A 20844-nucleotide genomic window follows, 5' to 3' on the forward strand; every position below is an offset into this window, starting at 1 on the left:
CTGTGAGTGGCCATTTCGGCCTCTCCCAAATACGGGATTGCTCGCACCACCACCGCACCGGCCATGACCCGCCATCGGAGGGATTTGCTCTCCAGCACGGGGGAGGCTGCGAGGGAGCACGCAGCGCCGCCCACTTCCACATCCGGTGCGCCCGCTCAACAGCGGGGCTGTATCCTTCGCGGGCCTTGGGGGGGCGGGCGTTGTTCTCAAAGCCACAGGGTTTTTTCTTTTTTCATCAATATTGAATGACTTTTTAGCCTTAGCGGAGCTGTTAGCCACCAATTATGACTCTCTCAAGGCACTTACATTTGTTGACAAATTAGTTTTGAAGTCTGTATTGACTGCACATTGTTGTGCAGAGCGGGCTTCCTTCCTGCGTGGGAATCACTTGTCACCCTAAATCCATATTTTAAGTAGGTCTTCTGGTATTGTCTGTGAAATGAACCCTTCTTTTTCTTCAATTCTCAAATACGTCTGTTTATTTTACTCATTTGCTAGATGTGCATTTAATATTAGAGTTACGCGACTGAGACTACTTGACAGCAGGCCCACTAGTTGAAACACGGCATTCTGATTAATTTTGCGTGTATGGAATATAAGTTAAGCAGCATAATGCACTTGTTTTTAGCCATCTCTGGGGGCGGCATTTTGTCTTCTGTCAAGTGAAAATGACATCACAACTGCTCACAACGTCCAATCCCGGCTGACCCGTTTTCTGTATCTGAGCCGTGACAGTTTCAGGGGAATTTGCCATTTACAGACAGGCGCTGTAAAGAACTCCCCGATGGATTACTGTATCATTCCCCCGCAACACGTACTGCATATCCCTTGGGAAGCTTTGTTCACTTTGGAAGATTTATGACATTGTATATTTGGCTTGGTATTTAAACTAAAAATAAAATAAAAAAATAAATCGGGATGGTACTGTAAATTTCATTAGAATGGCTGCATAAGTGGGTTGGAGCACCAATTAAAAGTTTCTAGAAATTACATTGCACATTTTCAATATATGTAAAAAGTGTAGGCACAGTTGGGAGGGTTACTTTAAAAATGTATTCCGATACAGTTACTAGTTGCCTGTTGAAAAATGTAGTTAGTAACATAATGCAAGTACCATAATAATAATGTAACATGAATACTTTTAATTACTCTTGGATTACTCCAATACCAAATATGTTGAAAGAATTTAAATAAAAACATTTTAAAAAGCAAAAAACAATTTACTGTAATACAGGGGCGTAGCCAGAACGTGTCTAATGGGTGGGCCTGGAAAAATCAGGGTGGGCCTGAATATTCCTCTCACTGAGCACAATCCTCCTGTCCCGACACTATTTTATTTTTCATTTGATGAAATGTCATCTGACATCAATGTATAAAAACTCAAACACCTTCCCTCACAATTACAGGAATTGATATATATTTAGTAAAATTGACAAATAAACATATTAGGAATACGCTTTGTAGCTATAATAAAATATCTCCACAAGGTAATTTGTACTGGAATACGGAATTAAATAACATAAATTGGCGTAGAACATGGTTATGCCCCCTTCAATTTTGCATCTCAAACAAAATAAGAGCTTCAGTTTAAAATACTGCATAACATTTATCCTTGCAATAATTCTCTTTCCAAGTTTACTAATGTAGATGATAAATGTACCTTCTGTGGAAGTGAGTCAGAGACAATTCTGCATTTATTTTGTAATTGCCCTATATCGTCAACATTTTGGAAAGATTTAGAAAGATGTGTATGTGAAAAAAATGGTCATACTATTGCAATTGCTGTAAAAGATATTGTTACAAATTTTATATATAATGATGGATCCTTGTCCTTTGTAATTAATTTTATGTTACTACTTGGCAAGTTTTATTTACACAAGATGAAGATGTCCAAATCCCATCCAAATCATCAAGTATTCCTTACTGAGTTTCAACGATATGTAGATACCTTCAAATTAACGAAAAATGAGAAAAGTGTTTGTACATTACAGTTCCTTCGTCAATTATCTCTGATTGATCTTGAATGAATGTTTATTGTGCCTTATATATAATTATTGCTATTTTATTTTTTCATGTTGGTTATGTGTGTGTGTGTGTGTGTAGCATTATATTGATATTTTCACTTTCTTATACAACAATATTTGTGAATGTTCGAAAGCATCAATAAAATATGGCATCAGGCATGTGTTGCAGACCTGTACCCAACAGCACAATGCGTAGATCATGTGAATCAATGCGGCAGTTGTCGCTCGCGACGATGCGGGAGTAGAAAGAAGCCTAAAAATAAGCTTTTCATCGAGTAAACTGAGATTAAATTCGGCCGCCTCGCGACCACGTAACACGCATGAGGGCCGATTAGTGGGCCGGACTAAAATCCACTTACGGCCATGCTTAGTCCAGCCCTTTTTTAAAATTTGTCAGTCCCCACTCCCCGCCCCAAAAATGGGCATCCAGCCGGGCCAGAGGATCCAACCGGTCCGGTCCCGGGATGGACTGCCCAGCTCTGGAAAATATACATGACAAACAACGCTGCATTTTAAGGGCAAGCAAGAAAAGTATCTAATCAAAGCAGTTTATGAAACCATATGCTGTAGGTGTATATGTACAGTATGTATTGTATGTATATGCTGCAGCTGCGTATGCTTATAAGCAGTGTTGGGGGTAACGCGTTACAAAAGTAAGGCAGTACAGTAATATGTTACATTTAGGCAGTAACGACGTAATGTAACTCGTTACTCAGATTTTTTTTGTAACATTATTACAGTTACTGAGACCAGTAACGCGTTACACATTTCAGGACCTTAACACATATGTTGACATCATTTAACAAGGAGGTCCGTTCATAACATCACTTAATGTTAAGTTATTACTTCCTGCAATACTTAAATAAAACATTCTTGTCACACTTGGAGCTTCACGTAACAACGTCAGTGCGTGTGTCAACTCTCTACCAAGCGATTCGCTTGTCTTTGCACCATTGACACCACCCAAGAGGGCTGAGAAGTTATTGTTTGTGACAATAATCACTGTCACGGTTTTATAAAATAAAATGCAAATCAAAGACACAAAATACAAGCAGGAACAAACCTAAGTAAAACGAAGCGAATAAACTGCAAAAAAATAAGTCACTGTGCTTTTTAGATATGATTTAATGAACTTAGTGCCATCAATTGCCATATGTAAAACGTAGTGATTCTGATTGGCTGTTCACAATCAAAATGCAAATCATCTGCCAGTGACAAATGACGTCACGCTACGGCACCATCAATCGGACAAACTACAATAGACGCCATTATTAGAGTCTGATGCGCTCGTTTCTTATTTACCTTTTTTTTTTTCAAATCACCTCGAAACTTTGTCTCCATGTAGTAAAAGAAAATGAGTACCAACTGAACTTTCAATTATTATAAATAGAAAAAATAATAATGAAAAAGGAAAAAAAATTGAGTTGGGTCAGTTTTGACTTCAATACATATTTTTGCTTTTATTACACATGTCTGTGTGTTTCTATCTATCTATCTATCTATCTGTCTTGTTGGACCAATTATCGATTATATGTTATGCGTCACTATTATTTGTGTGTAAATGGCAAATGCACTGTCATTTGTATAGCGCTTTTCTACCTTGGTACTCAAAGCGCTTCACACTGTACCTCATCTACCTCCTGATGACGCAGCATCGGGAGCAACTGGGGGTTCAGCATCTTGCTCAAAGATACTTCAACATGGTCACAATGGCCGAGGATTGAACCTACAACCTGCCGGTTGGGAAAAGACCACTCTACCACTAAGCCATGCCGCCCCCAGTGTGTAAATCAATTTGAGAATAATCATTTCATTTGTGGTTTACAGTCTGTGATTATTTATTTACTGGACAAAATATCAGTTCCAATATTTATATTTAAAAAATAAATCTTATTGATACAAATATTGATCAAAGGTAGTGATGTCCCACAACACCATAGAGTTGAAACATTTAATATTATAGACCACACTATATAGTTAAATATGCTCATAAGTTAACTTTACCATCTAGAGTATGGCAGCAAATTTTGCATTTTCCTTTTAAGGTCTTGAGATTGTTATTATTGTTAAAAAAATGAATCCCCGATTTTGAAAAAGTAACTTAAAAGTAACTTAAACTTGAGTCACGCATTACTCTACAAATATTGTAAAGAAACGTATTGTTTTCACATGCAAGTAACTAGTAATATGTAATATATTTCATTTTGCAAGTAACTTGCCCAACACTGCTTATAAGCTAAATATTAGCTGGATATGTGCATTTGTGTGTTGAACTTGTTGGCTCAATGTTGCCATTAGACGTACTTAACCGATTCTGACTTTGGGTCATGAGCCGCATCGCGTCAGTTCTATGGCTGGGCGATGGCCGAATGGGCCAGCCGGGCCAGCGAAGGGTGACAGCTGCCACAGCTGTAGAGATCTCTGGGAAAGGCCGGGCGCACACCCAGAGTCGCCACCACACCGGCCCACGCTTGCCGGCCGGTACGAAGTGAGCGGAGGGGCTGACCGAGAGGACCACGGCAGGAGCCAGCGGCTGCGCGCTGTGCACCTTTTTTTTTTTTTTTTTTTAAATCGGTCGTACTTCGTTCGTAGCTCTTCCATGCGGCTAACTAGGAAATCGAAACTTAGCACCGACATTCTAAAATCTGAACGGTTCCGGGAAAACCGGAATGATGGACCTGGTTCCACTCGATTCCCGGTTCTCGGTGCCCGGTTCTCGGTGCCCAACCCTACTGACAACTTGTGTTGTTGTTTTTTTGCTGAAACACTGTAATAGGTACTTGTTTTAGGCTACGATCCGTGTATGGCAGGGGTCACCACGTCCGGTCCTCAAGGGCATCTATCCTGCATGTTTTCCATCCCTCCCTGCTGCAACACACCTGTTTCAAATGATCTGTATCGTGTATTCTGAAAAGCTTGCTGATGAGCTCAATGATTTCAATCAGGTGTGTTGCAGCGAGCAGAGATGGGAAAACATGCAGGATAGGTGCCCTTGAGAACCGTATTTGGTGACCCCCGCTGTATGGATTAATGAGAGCCTCTCAAAGAGTCGACTTCACTCACTTGTATAAAAGAAAAACACTTAACTACATTTCACATACTGTAAGTTGCCATACTTGAGACCATTTGAACATATCAAATCCGTTGCCATTCCAATCACCCACGGGTGGTTTTGCGGGTCGTGCACGCAGGACATTCACTACATACTGAACAACTTCAAAGCATTCCTGGGCATGTTATAGATGGTTAGAAAACTGAGTTTCCGCAGATTCGAATGATACCAACCATTATAAGATATAATCATATCTGCAGGCTCGGCAAGCATTTAAGTCAAAACAATGCTAACACACAAAAAATGTGCAACCCACCATTTCATCCTCAAATGTCCGACACAATTTCATAATCCATCATCAATGATCATATTACGTTGACAAGGGTCTAGTAAAAGTATTCCAGTACTAAAGTTAGTCCACAACAAGCCTGACATCCATAAAGCCACATTATTAGCTGCTGCAACCGTTACAAGTTGCTATCAGATACATATACATATGTACATATTTTCCATTGTAGATTGAGTTACCTTCGACGACGACGACGACGTTTCAAAAAGTAGGCTGGACCTTAGTTTGATTAATTGCTTACTTGATCCAATAAACTAATGTTTCCCATGTCAGAGTTCAACAACAGCCAATGAGCATATTCCATGCATAAATAGTACCACCCCTGCATATGGATGATTCGTCGGTTATGTTTGCAGTCACCACCAAACTTGCTAAGCTGGTGATTGACGCATTCAACGGCCAATGAAATTCTTAAAAAAAAAACATGAAAACTGTTTTCAACAAAAACACCGGGCGTAACTTGCGTAACACACACTTTCAAAGCCCAGCAACATCAGGGCTGTGCGTCAGAGCGCACATCATATCGCGTCACCTTCTTTGATTTTTCTGCGTTTTTTTTAAATCTGGATGTAGGATATGATAGCACCAAGTCTTACTTTTCATTAGAACTCATGATTGTTGAAGCATTCCACAATAGCAGCCTTTTCTCCTACATATGTGAACATGGTTGCAACATGATTGCAATGGGATTCAAATGACACACTTGGTTCACCTGGACATCCCCTTAGTAAAACTTGTGTAAAATGCTCATTTTCTGTCATATTATTGTCAAATCTGAAATGGAATTGGAGGAGCCTTTGAGCTGTAATTATGTTGTGTTATTTTAGTCCACCACCTAATACAAAATTTTCCAGGCAGATTTTGGGAAAAGAAAAAAAATAGGCGGACATAAAATCCACCTTCTCTTGTGTATTCAAAAAGACTATGCTGATACTCCAAATGGTTCAAGTACAGCTTCAGTTTTACTTTGGGTGCACCTTTTTAGGCGTTCAGGTAAAAATACCAGGGGAGTGGCAAGATGGCAACCACACTTTTACCCGACTGTCTGTGGTGAGCGAGGGATAGGAAGATACCTTACGCTTTTCGTAAAACCCGCGTTTCGTAAAACCCGGAAATGGAGTGGATCCCACAAACGCAGACAAGAGAGAAGATTTGAACAATATTTATTTACAAATGCAAAAACAATTTACTACCGTAAAAAGTACAAAATAAAGTGCAGGTGGATTGCCTGGAAAGAACACAGGAAAGCCAAAAACGCTTGCAAAAGGCAAGGAGAACAACAAACTCGAAATCACCTGCCACAGAGGGATCAGGGAAAATCCAAATAGAAATAAACCAAACTCCGAACAAGATAACAAAATACAAATACCAAAATACTTGGGGCAAAAACACGCGATCAAAACTACAAGATAACTAGACGGATTGGAAAAACAGACACAAGGTTTGGTAGTACGCAAGCGAGGTGAATACTCTCACACCAAGCCCTAGGCGCCGCAGTCCTTTTAAAGTTCCTGATTGCAAATGCTGCACAGGCGTGCCACCGAAGGACACGCCCCCACAGTTAATCAGCTGAAACACAGAGCAGATGACAGCAACACAGAACAGACCATGACAACTACTTGTGTATCTGAAGACTTTGTAAAGATTTGGAAAAGACTCACTATGAACTATGATCTCACACCCCTCATATTTAAAAACAAGTTACAATTTTTTGTCTCAGCATATTCTTAGACTGAGATTTTACAAAGACTGAATTTTGCAGGGTCACTACTATTTACAACTACAACTAGATTCTTTAGGCATTTTGTTTCCCACAACGCATTTCGTCCCCATGCATGTATTTTCTCTGATGAGCAGGTCCATCGATGCGCCCCTCCGGAGAGGACGCAAAGCCAGGCTGGGTTGATGATGAAAAGACTTCTCCAACAATCAGTTGACTGGAAAAAAGATTTTATTCAGGCAATACAGCTGATGTCAAAGAAGTTGTCCCTTAAGTTGCCGCGCGCGCACATGCACGTCCCTTCTCGCGTCTCCCGTCTTGGAAGAATATTCAAACTTGCATTACATATGCATTGGTTGCACGCGAATGGCTTAATCCTTTGTCTGGCTTAATCCTTTGTCTGTGTCCCGCTGGAAGTCCCAAGAAAAAATTTCGATCCTGACAAGCTGGCGCCGTGAAATCTATGCCAAATGACATCGCCCCTCAAATTTATCACCCAAGGAAGTGTCTGTTAGCATCAGGCAAGGCCCAGGAATGCTTGCCCAGATGTCCACTTCCTAAGAACATCCTGCACTCCCCCTAGAGAACCAGAGACGCATTGACCCCCAGGTCTACGGGAGATGTCTCCCCTAAACTAAGAGCATTCCAGTGGTTCAATGGCGATATCTCCCGTCTAACTATAGGGACATTCCAGCTATGACTGTATTAATCAATCTTAAAATATACTTCATTCCCCCTTTTGAGGCAATCATCTATTGCCACCTGACGCCACCTAGAAACCCCCTGTGCGGCCACCAGACAATCAACCAATTCAAATCCCAACACCAGTTTACTGGTCATGGCAGAGTTCCCATCCAAAAGCAACCCCCCCCAAATTGAGCCAAGGATAACAGTAAAACTTTAGTGCGGTCCACATGGGAGAATGAAGGATTCGCCGAACCTCCGTCTAGAAAAAACTCTTCTGCGAATCAAAAGAGAAAAAAAGAGGGAGATTCTTCCTAAACACATCAGTGACCCTTTCGTTCACAAGCCAATCAAAACAAAGGACCACTGTCACAAAGTCAAAACAGCATAAAAATCAAAACATTCAAAACAAGACTAAAGGTAAGCATAAAAACTAATTCCCGAATACGCCTAAACGGTTATCACATAAAATCACATACTTATAAATGAAACAAAGCATCCAAGCTATATGGATGTTAGGCTGCCTCACACATTGCGGATACTATAGGTACAACATGAGGGATGATGTGACGCTGTAGTGTTGTGCTGCTACGGTCCGCCCGCAGAAGACGCCACAGGCTGCCCTGGGCACTGTGTGGGTTGGAGCGCCCAAGGAAAAGATTGCAGTTGATCTCATGGGTGGGGCGTTTAATGACGCGTTGTTCCATAACATGTAAGAAGCAGCCATCCCCTTCGTAGCTGATGCCCGATCATGCTTCATGAGTCAGTTATATGCACATCAAGTTTTCCTGCTACACAATAAAGTTTCCAGTAATATTTATATCATATGTGCAGATCATGCATCATGTGTACTAGGGCTGGGCGATAGGGGAAAAAAAAAAATCTCTACATTTTTTCAAAAAACTCGATAACGAAAATCTGGCGATATTCTACAAAAAATATTTTAAATCTGCACTTGCTTCACAGACCAATTGTGGATAGACAGAGTTTGTGAACAACATCTCGTTTAAATTGCTAAATACAGCTTCTGCAAAACATAATGATATTCTACAACAATACAGTGGTACCAATACTCACGAACGTCTCTTCATACAAAATTTTCAAGTTATGAAACGCCTCAACAGGAAAATATTGCCTCTAGTTACGAAAGAAATTTCAGGACACGAAAGGTAAAAGTATGGGCTGATACTCGCAGTATGGGCTGCTACTAGCAGTATGGGCTGCGATTCGCAGCTCCGGAGTTTCCTGAACGCAACATACTCATAGCTGCTCTGCCATTGGCTAGCCCAGCATCTTCCTGGCATCTCATTGGCTAAAAGGGACCTCTACCCTATGTGTCTGTGTGCAGATAGACAGGGAGATAGATAGATATGTGATAGATATGTCTATGCAGCGTCCTCGTCATTCGCCCCTTGGGCCATGAGGTGTTCCAATAGTTTTACATGAATTAGAAACGAGGAAAAGAAACAAAGGAGAAAATTGGTTTGAAATGGATTTGGTTGATCTCGCCAAAGAATATGACCGTAATGTATCGACAGTCGCCACATTATTAAATCAGTTCTTTACAAAACACAAGGCAAAAACCACTTCTGAGAGAGAACATGAACCAAAGAGGGCAAAAAGCGATGAAGACAGCAATTAAAAGGTAAACGACCATCATTTTTACTCCTTACTCTAGTCGTTTATTTTTTTACATTATGCACAACTCTCATTTATTGTGCAATAATCTAATTGTGACATATATTTGTTACATGTTTTCATACATTTTTATGCTTAATAAAACATTTATGTCTCAATATTGGGGGTATTGGAACGGATTAGGGCATATACATGGAAAACGCGTCTCTACTTACAAAATGTTCTACTTAAGAAATTTCTTCCAGAACCAATTAATTTCGTAAGTAGAGGTACCACTGTATTTAACAATAAAGAACAAAAAATGATGTATAGACTTACATAGATTTTTGGAAATATTTAGGTGATTGAACACTCAGAGACATTTGTCTCTGCTGTTATTCCATAATGATGTGACATTTTGAGCTGCAGCAAGTACTGGTGTACCACTGCCTACTACTAGAGCAATCAGAAGGAGAAAAGGGTGTTAACTACAGCAATCAGAATGGGAAATAAATGTATTTGATATGTGACGTGTGTCGAAGTGTCACCCAGCGAGAGAAAAAAAAAAGACGTCGTCATGACAACACCCGTTCTCATATTTTGGCCACTGTATTGGCCACTGTATTCGGAATAAAGTTGAATAACAAAACTGCAATTGCAACCGAAAAGTGCATTTTCCCACTCATTCATCGCTGTGATATGTGACTTTATTCATGTTTGGGTGTATGCTGGCATCACACTAATAAGCCGCGTCGTACTTTGTGTAACAACATGCCTCGGGAATACAGGCTAGTTATGAATGATGCAGACTACAAGCGTGTAAACTGAATGTTAACCGATCATCCAGGATGTCACATTTGACTTGCTCGTTAAAGTACTGTGTGCGTGTGTGCGTTTGTGTTTGCGTTTATATTTGTTGGTTCAACTCGGCGACTGTTTTCTGAGTTTGTGTGTGTTTAAGCTTTTGTTTAGCGTGCATGCGCGGTCGCCAAGTTTTCCTCGTAACCCATATGGCTCGTGGTGAAACAGAATTGCTCTTCGATGTGACCGTTTTGGCACATCTAACAATGTTATTCCCACCAACGTCAGTATTGTCAACCCCAAACCATTTACAGTACGGATGACGTGGACTTGCTATTATTCCCCGCTGGACACTCCTCCATACTTGAAACATAGCTCGGCTGCAGTGCGGACAGAGTGAGGTCCTGCCTGCTGATTCGGCAAATGATTATCACTTCCTCCTCCTCTGCCGTCAATGCACACTGATTTTCAGCATCTCCTCGTACTTTGCGGCCGTCGGCTCACTCGCTTTTTGGGGCAGTATTAAAACTCGATAATGTAAAATTACACATTGTGAAAGCAAGATTGACGATGATATTGATGACGATATATATCGCCCACCTCTAATGCGGACAAATAAATACTTTTATGTAGTACCCGCTCGTTAGGTAGGCGGCGTTGGGGATGGACAAGGGGGGAAGGGAATCGGTGAACTCTGCGACAACCTATATTTCATTTATCGAGTAAATTAGAAGCTAAGCAATGACTAAATGGTGTAAATGTAAGCAGTGCGCGTGTGAGAAATAGACAGCTACACATAAACTGTACTTATCTGCCTGCGTGTATGGGTGTTTATGTGTGTGTGCCCTCCACCCTAAAAATTACAAGTTTTTTGGGAGGGTGTGGGGGTTGGTACAAAATAAAACAATTTCCTTGTTTTACACCACATTCGGTTTTCCCTGCACTTGATGCAGGCATGTGGCGGAAGGTTGTCGGTTGTGAAGAGCTGCAGGAAGTGAGCGGTCAGAGTTCAGCCGAGCATTCACGTCATGATCACGTACGGCATTGCTATGACAGATATATTTATGACTGCCAGCCCAAATGTGTTCAAACCCTTCACATGCACGAAATTATAAAAATGTAAACTGTTTCACATACAGTGTTATATATTTTGAAGAGAGCGTGAAGCCTCTCTCCCATAGACACACACATATCTGCACGCACGCACGCACACACCTGACTCACTCCTGTATGTAGTTCATTTCAATAGTTTTATCTATCCATTCATTCTGAACCGCTTATCCTCATGATGTGCAAATCATTTATTTTGCAATTAAAAGGCCTATTTGGAGTGATGTTTATTAGGTTTTGTAGAAGGAAGACATCATTTAGATATTTGAGCTGTCACAAAAGCAAAAAAAAGAAAAAACAGCTGTGTCATTGTTGAAATTATGCTTGAAATGCATGCTTTTACAAAAAGCTCTTTTTTTCAGTTTCTTCCCCCAGGAATTTAAACTCTCATGCTATTTTCTAATGGAAAAAGATAAGATTTTTTTCTGCTGCAAGAAGAGAGTCTAATCTTTCTTTTGGTAGGTTCCAGTTTTGTATAGCAATAGAACACAATATTCTGTGGGCCTTTCAAGATCAGTCAAAATCCCGTAAAATGCTGGGATTGAGGGGTGGGTGTGCTTCAGTGAAAACAGCTGGCATTTAATGAGTTAAATGACAGTCAATTCCCTTCTCTGTCTATTTTTAAAACTCGTTGGAAGACACATTTTTATTCTTTGGCTTTTGACCCAACTTGAGACTGACACTGTTCTGATATTTACGGGTGTCTACTGTATATGTTTCAATATCATTAATTTGTGTTTTAATGTATTGCTGACTTGGTCTTTGTTGTTGTATTATTGCTATTTTTCTTAAATGTAAAGTGCTTTGTTACAGCTGCAGCTGTTGTGAAATGCGCTATATAAATAAAGTTGCATTGTATTGTTTTTAAAAATGGTTCAATAAAGCAAGACATATTGCTTGCGATCATACATGTATAAATATGCAATTATTCAATGTAATAGTGAATGGAATTTTATTTTATTTTTTTAACCAGAAGTGTTTTTTTCTGTTATTTTTTTCAAAGAAATAACTGTTTCAAATGGAGAAATCCCTATCATGGATTAAATCGAATCGCTTCACTGTAATCATGAGAGTGAAAGTGTAAAAATCCTAATGGAAGTATTTCTGAATTGGTTACGGTATTCAAATAAAGGTAAATATTTCCTGTAAAAGACTCAAAGTATCACGTTTGTTTTCTCTCTGCTTCTTAATTAAAATCTTGCCTTTTCATGTAGACACATCTGTTTTTTCTTTTATGTTATTAAATCAATTTAACATAAGAACTAATATAATAAACTAAAACAATAAAAAGCAAGCAACATTGATATATATATGGGCCATTCTACTGAAATGGTTCAAATTCAGAGTTGGAAAATGTGTGAAATTTGTATTTCATTTCAGAAAAACTTTTATTGTAGTCACGTTGCACCATATCTAAGGGGCACAAATATAGTAAAAGTACAGTCAATTTTCAAATACTATTTTCTTGGTTTTCCCTAATATCTTGCCTGTCCCTAAAATGTGTCACTACCGAAACAAACAATTACGGAAGAATAAAAATAATTCTACTAGCCAATTCATATTTTTTTCCATTCCCCCTCTACAGAGTATATATATGGTTTTGACATCAAAACTAATCAAAATGAATTTTTAACAGAATTTAATATGACTTTTTTCCGAAATAAATCAAAATGTATATGCTATTTTTCATTGTAAAATGTAGAAAGTTGATCATATTGACTTCAAACGTCATCATAAATTAAAACAAACATACCCTTAAACAATCATTGTCAAAAATTGTTGGTTGATAATTCAATACTTTTTATTATTGTTAAAACTGTTTTTTCGGAAGTGACTGCAACATTTCAGTAGTGACCATATTGTTGCTGCTGTTGCAGTAATAATTTGTGTGAGGGTAGCATTGTAATCACTTAACTAGTTTTGCTATATTTTAACTTTTAATGTGTATTATAACTAATGAAACATTATTTTTTCCATCTTCTACTGCTTTGAGCTGTACTCAGGGTCGCAGGGGGTTGGAGTTGATCGCAGCTGACTTAGGGCAAAAGCCGGCCGGGTACACGCTGGACCGGTCACCTGTCCATCACAGGGCTCTTCACCATTGAAAAACTGTGGTTTCACCTTCCAAATGAAAATTTAATTGGAATGGCAAACATTTTTGTAACATACATTTCCCTGTATGTATATTCCCTCTCTCTCTGTTTTTTGAGAGACATCCGGTGGTCTTGTCTTTTCCTCCATACTCTTCTGACTTTCGTTTGCTCTCTGCGGGATAATTCATTGGTAGACTTCAGCTTTCCTTCTTCCTTCCATCTCTTATTTCTTTCTCTTTCCTTTTGAAATATTCTTTGTGTTTCACTGGGTCATTGTAACCCTTCGCCTTAACTCTTTCTCTGCTAGGCCTTTTGGCATTTGGGTGTTTTGCACTTCAAATTAAGAGAAATTAAGAAATAGAATATTGTTAAAATCAGAAAGATCTATGTATGACATCTATCTATGACGTATGTATCTATGTATTATATTATTTTAAACTTTCTTTATTAAAAAATAGACATCATATTGTCACTACCGAAACCAGTATGTCACAACCGAAACCTATCTGTATGTTTTGGTAGTGACCGTTTTGGGTTTATTTTTCCCTTCAAATTTGGATAAAATATGGAATAGAATATTGTTAAAATGAGAAAGATCTATGTATGACATATGCATCTGAGTGTGCACATATACATTATTACATTATAATATTGACAGTAATATAAATATTACATTATTTAAAACGTACTTTATACAAAAACAAACATCATATTGTCACTACCGAAACCATTATGTCACTACCGAAACGTTTCGGTGGGGAGAGAGAGAGAGAGAGAGAGAGAGAGAGAGAGAGAGAGAGAGAGAGAGAGAGAGAGAGAGAGAGAGAGAGAGAGAGAGAGAGAGAGAGAGAGAGAGAGAGAGAGAGAGAGAGAGAGAGAGAGAGAGAGAGAGAGAGAGAGAGAGAGAGACCTCTTAATGTGTGTTGCACAGAAGAAACAGATGACGTCGCTCCTAGGAGACGAGTTTGCGTGTGGTTTTTGCTCGAATGGCTCCCCACCTTTTGTTATTTAATTCAGCCTGAAATGCAACGTTAGGTAAAAAGTGCTCTTTTTTTGTTTCATAGATTCAGGTATTCAAGCCACAAATCCAATTTCAAAGTTGGCAACTTGGCAAACAACTTCAGAATAAGTGTTATGCACTGCACTAAACTGCCCCCTGTATTATCAAAATATATATATATATATATATTTTTTTAATTTATACTAAAGAATACTTACCATTGTGATTTTTAAATCCTGCACAAGTAAGATAATTAAAAATAAATAACAATATGAAAACGTATACTAAAACTAAGTAAAACTAAACTAAAACTAAGTGTATTTGATGTCCGCTGATAATGTAGTGGTACACATGCCTGATTTGTGTGCGGGCAGCGTGGGATCGATTCCCGCTCAGTGACAGTGTCTATGTGTGCCCTGCGACTGGCTGGCGACCAGTTCGGGGTGTAGTCTGCCTTCGCCCATTGACGGCTGGGATAGGCTCCAGCAACTCCCCGCGACCCTGTATAGGATAAGCGGTTTGGAAGATGACATGACATGACATGTATTTGAAAAAACAAAAAGTAATAAAACTAATAAAGCCACACTGAAAACTACTGAAAACTAAATTTAAAAAAATGATATAAAAACTAACTATAATTAAAATGTCCAAACTATAATAACCCTGATACAGACAGTGTGTGTAAGTAATATTAATAGTATTAGCTACTTTGTAATAATAGAATAATGAAAAATAAATATAATAATAATATAATAATCACAAACTGACCTTATCAAGAGGTAGAGCATTTTGTCTGTACCTCTTGAGTTCTGCCTTGCTCATTTCCTTTACTTGGCATCAAGTATTTGTGCTTTTTACGTTTATCGCAAACCGGCTGAGCTTTTGATTGTCCACTCTCCCTGAACTTTCTCTCGGTCCAATCTCTCGGCCGATTTATGTCCGACTGTCCTAAAACGCTTGCCACTGTCCCTTTCTCAAACAAACACCATTTCTACATTTACGGGATTGATAAATCTCATTCTGATCAAATTACAAAAAATGTCTGTCAATACATTGAATCACTACGTACCCCGATACTCAATAGACAAATGTTCTCTCTCTCTTTCCCTCCCTCTCTCACCATGAATATATATATACACACACACATACATACACTCACACACACACTAATTTACATGCAAACTTTTCTTTTTTCTTGGTGACATCAGCCCTTCATCATTAATTTTAATGACCATCAGTAAGCAATAATACATTAGTGTACACATCCACACAGCAATTGGCGCCACTGATCCTGGAGAGCAATTATAGTCTGCACTTTGTTTATTATCTTTTATGATAGGCAAGGGAGTGCGTGTGTGTGCGTGCATGTGAGAGAGAGGGGGGAGAGAGAGAGACTGAGTTCTCTGTTCTCTTTGAACTTCTAGTACAGACTGTATGGTTTGACACAATAAAGCAGTTTTCCCCAACCCCTTTAATAACAGGAAATATTGAAGGCCATAGATCTGGCATTGATGGTTAGACATTTTTCATTTGTGCTTTACAGGGACTCTTAAATGGGTAAAGAAAGGCGGCCACAAAATGGTAGAAGTGTTGAGCAAGTTATAGTTTTTATTATAGTGTAGCTTTTCATTTTGTGTGTAAATACTTTATTGATTCCTACAGGATTCTCATCATCTCTGGTAAAAACAGAAGCAATGCCATACTGAGGGGGCTCTCCAATTATGTTGCTTCCTGAGAGGTTTGGTGCCTTCTCTTAGGGTACCTCAAGAGTTCTCTGGAGAAAGACTGGTCTCTCACCAATCAACAGTCCTAATTCCTAAGCCTCTATCATTTTGCCCTTTATTTAATAACTATGACTAGCTGTAAGAAGTGTGCATCAAACCACATGTTACTGTTACAGATCACACAGCAGCTCTTCGTATTCCTTGTTTTTTTTTTTGTTCTGAGGAATCAAAACATTTTTGAGCTAATGAACTACAATATATATATATATTTTTCAGGTTTGAATCTGTGTGGGCCTTTCTGTATGGAGTTTTCAGGTTCTCCCACATTTTTCAAAACATGCATGTTAATCTTACATGGCAAGACTTCCAAAGCCTGAGCGACACCACACATGAGGATACAAAAACAAAAAAATCACAGGTATAACAGTTTAGAATGCACAGTGCGTGCCACACGGCAAAATCAACACATCACACACAAACCGATTTTACTCATGAATATTCCCAGGTCAGGTGGGGAAAAAAAACTCTAGATTACCATAAACATGACTTGATAGTAAACAAACATGGCGGACGAAGAGGAGGCAGTTTCGATAGTTTGTGGTTTGTTTTTAGCAGGGGGAAAAAAATGTGACATACAAAGAAAAGGTTTTGGTGAAAGGAGTGGAGACAGCACAAGCACAGACTTTATATTGTGCCATGACTGTTTGGATTTTGAATTCCCCACCGTGCTTCCTCGCCACCTCACTCGCTGATTGGCTACACATCATTGTCAACAGGCTGTGTGCTCATTTGTCCTCCAGGCACACCACACACGGGGAGAAGTTGGGCAAAAAGAATCCAACATGTTGAATATCCCCATTTAAGTTCTGAGAAGCCCAAACATCCTTCTGAATGGTTGAAATCAGCCTGAACTCACCAATTTGATAAGATTATCTTTGAAGCCATTATGAATAGCAGAGCATCCTTACAATTGTCAGGAGGAGAGAATCAGGCCAAAAATTGGCCTAATTATCTTGCCTTGTTGAACCAGGCTTTAAATAAAGACTCCAACTTGCCCAAGGTTGTGAAATTGGGCATGCATGAATGTGGTTGTCGTTGTACTTTTAATTGGCATGTGATTAACTGGCAACCACCACCTCTTCCACCATCCTTTTTAGAATTCCCCCCAGACGCTCAAATTGTTTGCCTGCTTTCTTGTGCATTGTCTTAGAGCCTCTACACAACAATCCGACATCAGCCAACGTGCCTGACTATCACATCAACTTTAAAGAGACACTTGGGTCAGGATCACCATGTTTTTCACGAACAAGTTCAGTTTATATATTTTTTGATCAGGAAAATTAAACGAGTTGTCATGTTCTATGTTATCCAATCATTTTGGACGAATTAGGAAATAAGTTAAAGCATGAATAACGTCCACTTTTAATGAGTGATATGGCCACGCTCCCTTCCGTTCTCTCCATGTCTGGGTGGGAGTCACGACGGGAACCGATCGCAGTTTGTCCATTGCAAATCATTGTACACAACTCGCGTATAACGTCCAAAAAACAGCGATCAATTGCCACCAAAATTTATGTGGACATGCCTACTTATGACGACTTTAACATATGATAAGGATCAGCCTCTCTATGGCAGACTTGTATGAGAAAATGTGGATGTGAGCAGATGCACAGATGGCGCATAGAGGCTGGGAGAACGCGTACACTCGTACACTGCTTCTTTGCGGTCCACAGTGAGGGCGTATGGGGCATAAAACACCAGTCAGGATATTTACAGAGGCTGAAGTGGGAATGAGTAATTGTGCACATTAATTTAACAAGAATTAGCGCCAGTTTTTTTCGACTGTGGGCGACGTTATACCAACTATAATACCTACTACACACCGTCAACTAGAAAACGTCTCAAAACAGCAGCTCTGACTGTAGTTCTGAGTCGAAGATTTAGTATTCTGATTCTCCCGACAACGAAGTAGAATGCCAAGCCATCAGACAGCTCGGAATTCAACCATCCTGCTTCGAGCCTGAAGTCGAAAAGGGGACGTTGGCAACGAAGATCAAGAGAGAAGGCTTGGCAACGAATGTTGCTGGGTATTGTTATTGTAGTTCTTAATGTTTAAATTAATAAACAATAGGTTATATTGCTTGATATATATAATACATGTAGTTTTTCAACTGCTGAAACGTAGTAACATAGTGACATAGTGTGTAAAAAAAAAAAAAGTTTGCTTTTGGGCTTCTGTGCGATTGCAATTGTTTCGTCATATACAGTATACTGTAGACCAGGGGTGTCAAACTCATTTTTGTCCCAGGCCACATCATAGTTCTGATTTCACTCGGAGGGCGGTTACAACTGTGAACCCATGTAAATCTATGATTGCTTTATACACAACAAATTGATAGATAGATAGTTTGGAAATCAGAAGCCAGTTAATAGTTTGTCCAACTATTTTCCAATGTATTTTAAAGGAAGGATTGGTCACAAATACTTGAAATAGCTTATATGTTGTGTTAACAGTGAAGACAATTTCAAAGAAATTCATGTCGAGTGAATACACATGATTTGCCTTCGCGGGCCACATAGAATAATGTCGTGGGCCAGATCCGGCCCCCGGGTCTTGAGTTTGACACGTGTGCTGTAGACCACAAATCACTAATATGTGTTTATTTTCATACCCGATCACATTATTTAACTTGATACAGCCAGTTTTCATCTGCATCACCACACACCAGTTGCCTGGGCGACTCACCTGTTTTTCATACATATGACAAATGCCCATGCAATATGTGAGGCACATACACAGTACGTCTACTGTTATTTGCACTAGTACATGCACTGTCATTTCACAATTATTTTTCAGCTATCATTTACTAGCCACAGCACTTGCTTATTTCAGTGATCATTCCCAGGACTCTCACAGGACAAATTCGAACATTTGATGCATGTATGAAGTATAGTAATTGAAATGACATTTTCTGAAGTTCACCAAGATGCACAAATTAACTTAAACAAAACATGAATATGATATTTGGATGAGATTTCATGTCAGTTTTATCACTTATTAACCCAACATGAAATAAGTACTGTACATCCTTTGGCCATGTTTTCACTAACAAGTTCATTTTATATATTTTTTTTCATCAGGAAAATGAAAAGAGTTGCCATTTTCTATTTTATCCATTCATTTTGGAGAAATTAGGAAATAAGTAACTCCATGAATAACGCCCCTTGATAATGAGCACAATGGCCTACCGTTCTATCCTTGTTCGCGAGGAACCGATTCCAAACTCTTAAAATCGCAATGCTTTGAACCCTGCTTTGGGATTCAAGCAACATCAGTTGTCCTTCTTGTGGTATGTTGCAAAGCATGGATTGCTTGCCTTGAGACAGAGGAATGATGTACATGTAGGATGAAATCCCACTGCATTGCTAAGGAGGGTTACACACTTGTTGTCCTTCTACTTGATTGCGACAATACCCTCTGAAGATCTGTAGTAAAATTCTCCTCGGCCTCTCTTGTTCAGCTCATTGTCTTTCATCGAGGGAGCTCCATCAGTGCACTTTTCACAAGCTGTGCCGATGCATTTCACAACAAAACTTGATTCCAGATCCTTGAACAGGCTGTAACTCGTGAAGAAGTTGTCGCAAAAAACAACAGACAGTCTTGGCTCAGGGATGGTCCGCACCACTTTGGCTCCCAGCAGAAGCTTCTTATCTTCCTTACTTAGTGTGACATTGAAGAAGGTGGAGGCTGCTTGGTAGAGTAGCTGGTCATGGCTGATTCCAGAGGTACTGGCCCGACTGTAGATCTTGAAGCCAATACGATGAGGCTTGTTTAGGATGAACTGACGTAGATTTCCTGCTCTGGTGCCTTTGTAAGGAACCATGAACTCATCCACTGACTGCTTGAAAGTAGATGGGATTTTGAGGCACTGCTTTCACAAGATGTCAAACAGTGAGCACATCTTGTAGAAACGATCTGGTCTCTCTGCAACTTGCTGGTTGTCATTGAAATCGAACCTGTATATTTTCTGCTTTAAGTATTGCTCAAGTCTTTTTTGTTTGTTGTTTGTTTTTTGTATGCAGGTCATATATGTTTTAGTAATTTTGTAATTTTTTTGTAAAAGTAATTTTGCTCGAAACAAATTAAAAAAAAAAGAAATGGATGAAACGACATAGCATCTTAGAGCGGTTTTGTGACATGATTTCTGCAATCATGGGGACATGTGATTCCATGGCCCAGTAGTCTTCAATGCAGGAAATTCAAATACTCCCATGAATAGTAACATAGCCAGGAAGTGTTCCATCTCTGCAAATGCTTGTGTTGATTGGATCTCTCAATTGTTGAGCAGAATAGTGATTGGTGTGGTAGACAATGTGCCTGATCATCTCATCCGTGAAAATCGTTTTGAAGTAAGCGAAAGGTGTCTTCACTTCTTTAGGGAGGTCAAATATTTTTTCTGGAACCGGGAATGTCTCAACTCGACAATTGATCTACAGGCAAAAGGTGTTGTTGATATTCAACAAGATCCATCAACTTGCCTTTGTCTACAGAAATCAGAAAGGTTCAGTGACTAATTCACACATGCCATGCTTTGGTTTAGACAAGACAATAAGGCTCTCTACAAGGCTTGCATTTGAATGGTTGGACATTCATGTCAACGACTGGATAC

The 20844-nt window shown here is 39.3% G+C and overlaps 1 pseudogene; it reads right to left on the minus strand.

Annotated features, from left to right (window-relative positions):
- LOC147145456 (uncharacterized) overlaps positions 1 to 20058 on the minus strand; it is a 30710-nt pseudogene extending 10652 nt beyond the window's left edge.
- Positions 20059 to 20844: the final 786 nt, after the last annotated feature.

This window comes from Filicampus tigris, chromosome 6 (assembly GCF_054856515.1).
Source record: "Filicampus tigris isolate MCC_2025a chromosome 6, RoL_Ftig_1.0, whole genome shotgun sequence".
Classification (NCBI taxonomy): Eukaryota; Metazoa; Chordata; class Actinopteri; order Syngnathiformes; family Syngnathidae; genus Filicampus; species Filicampus tigris.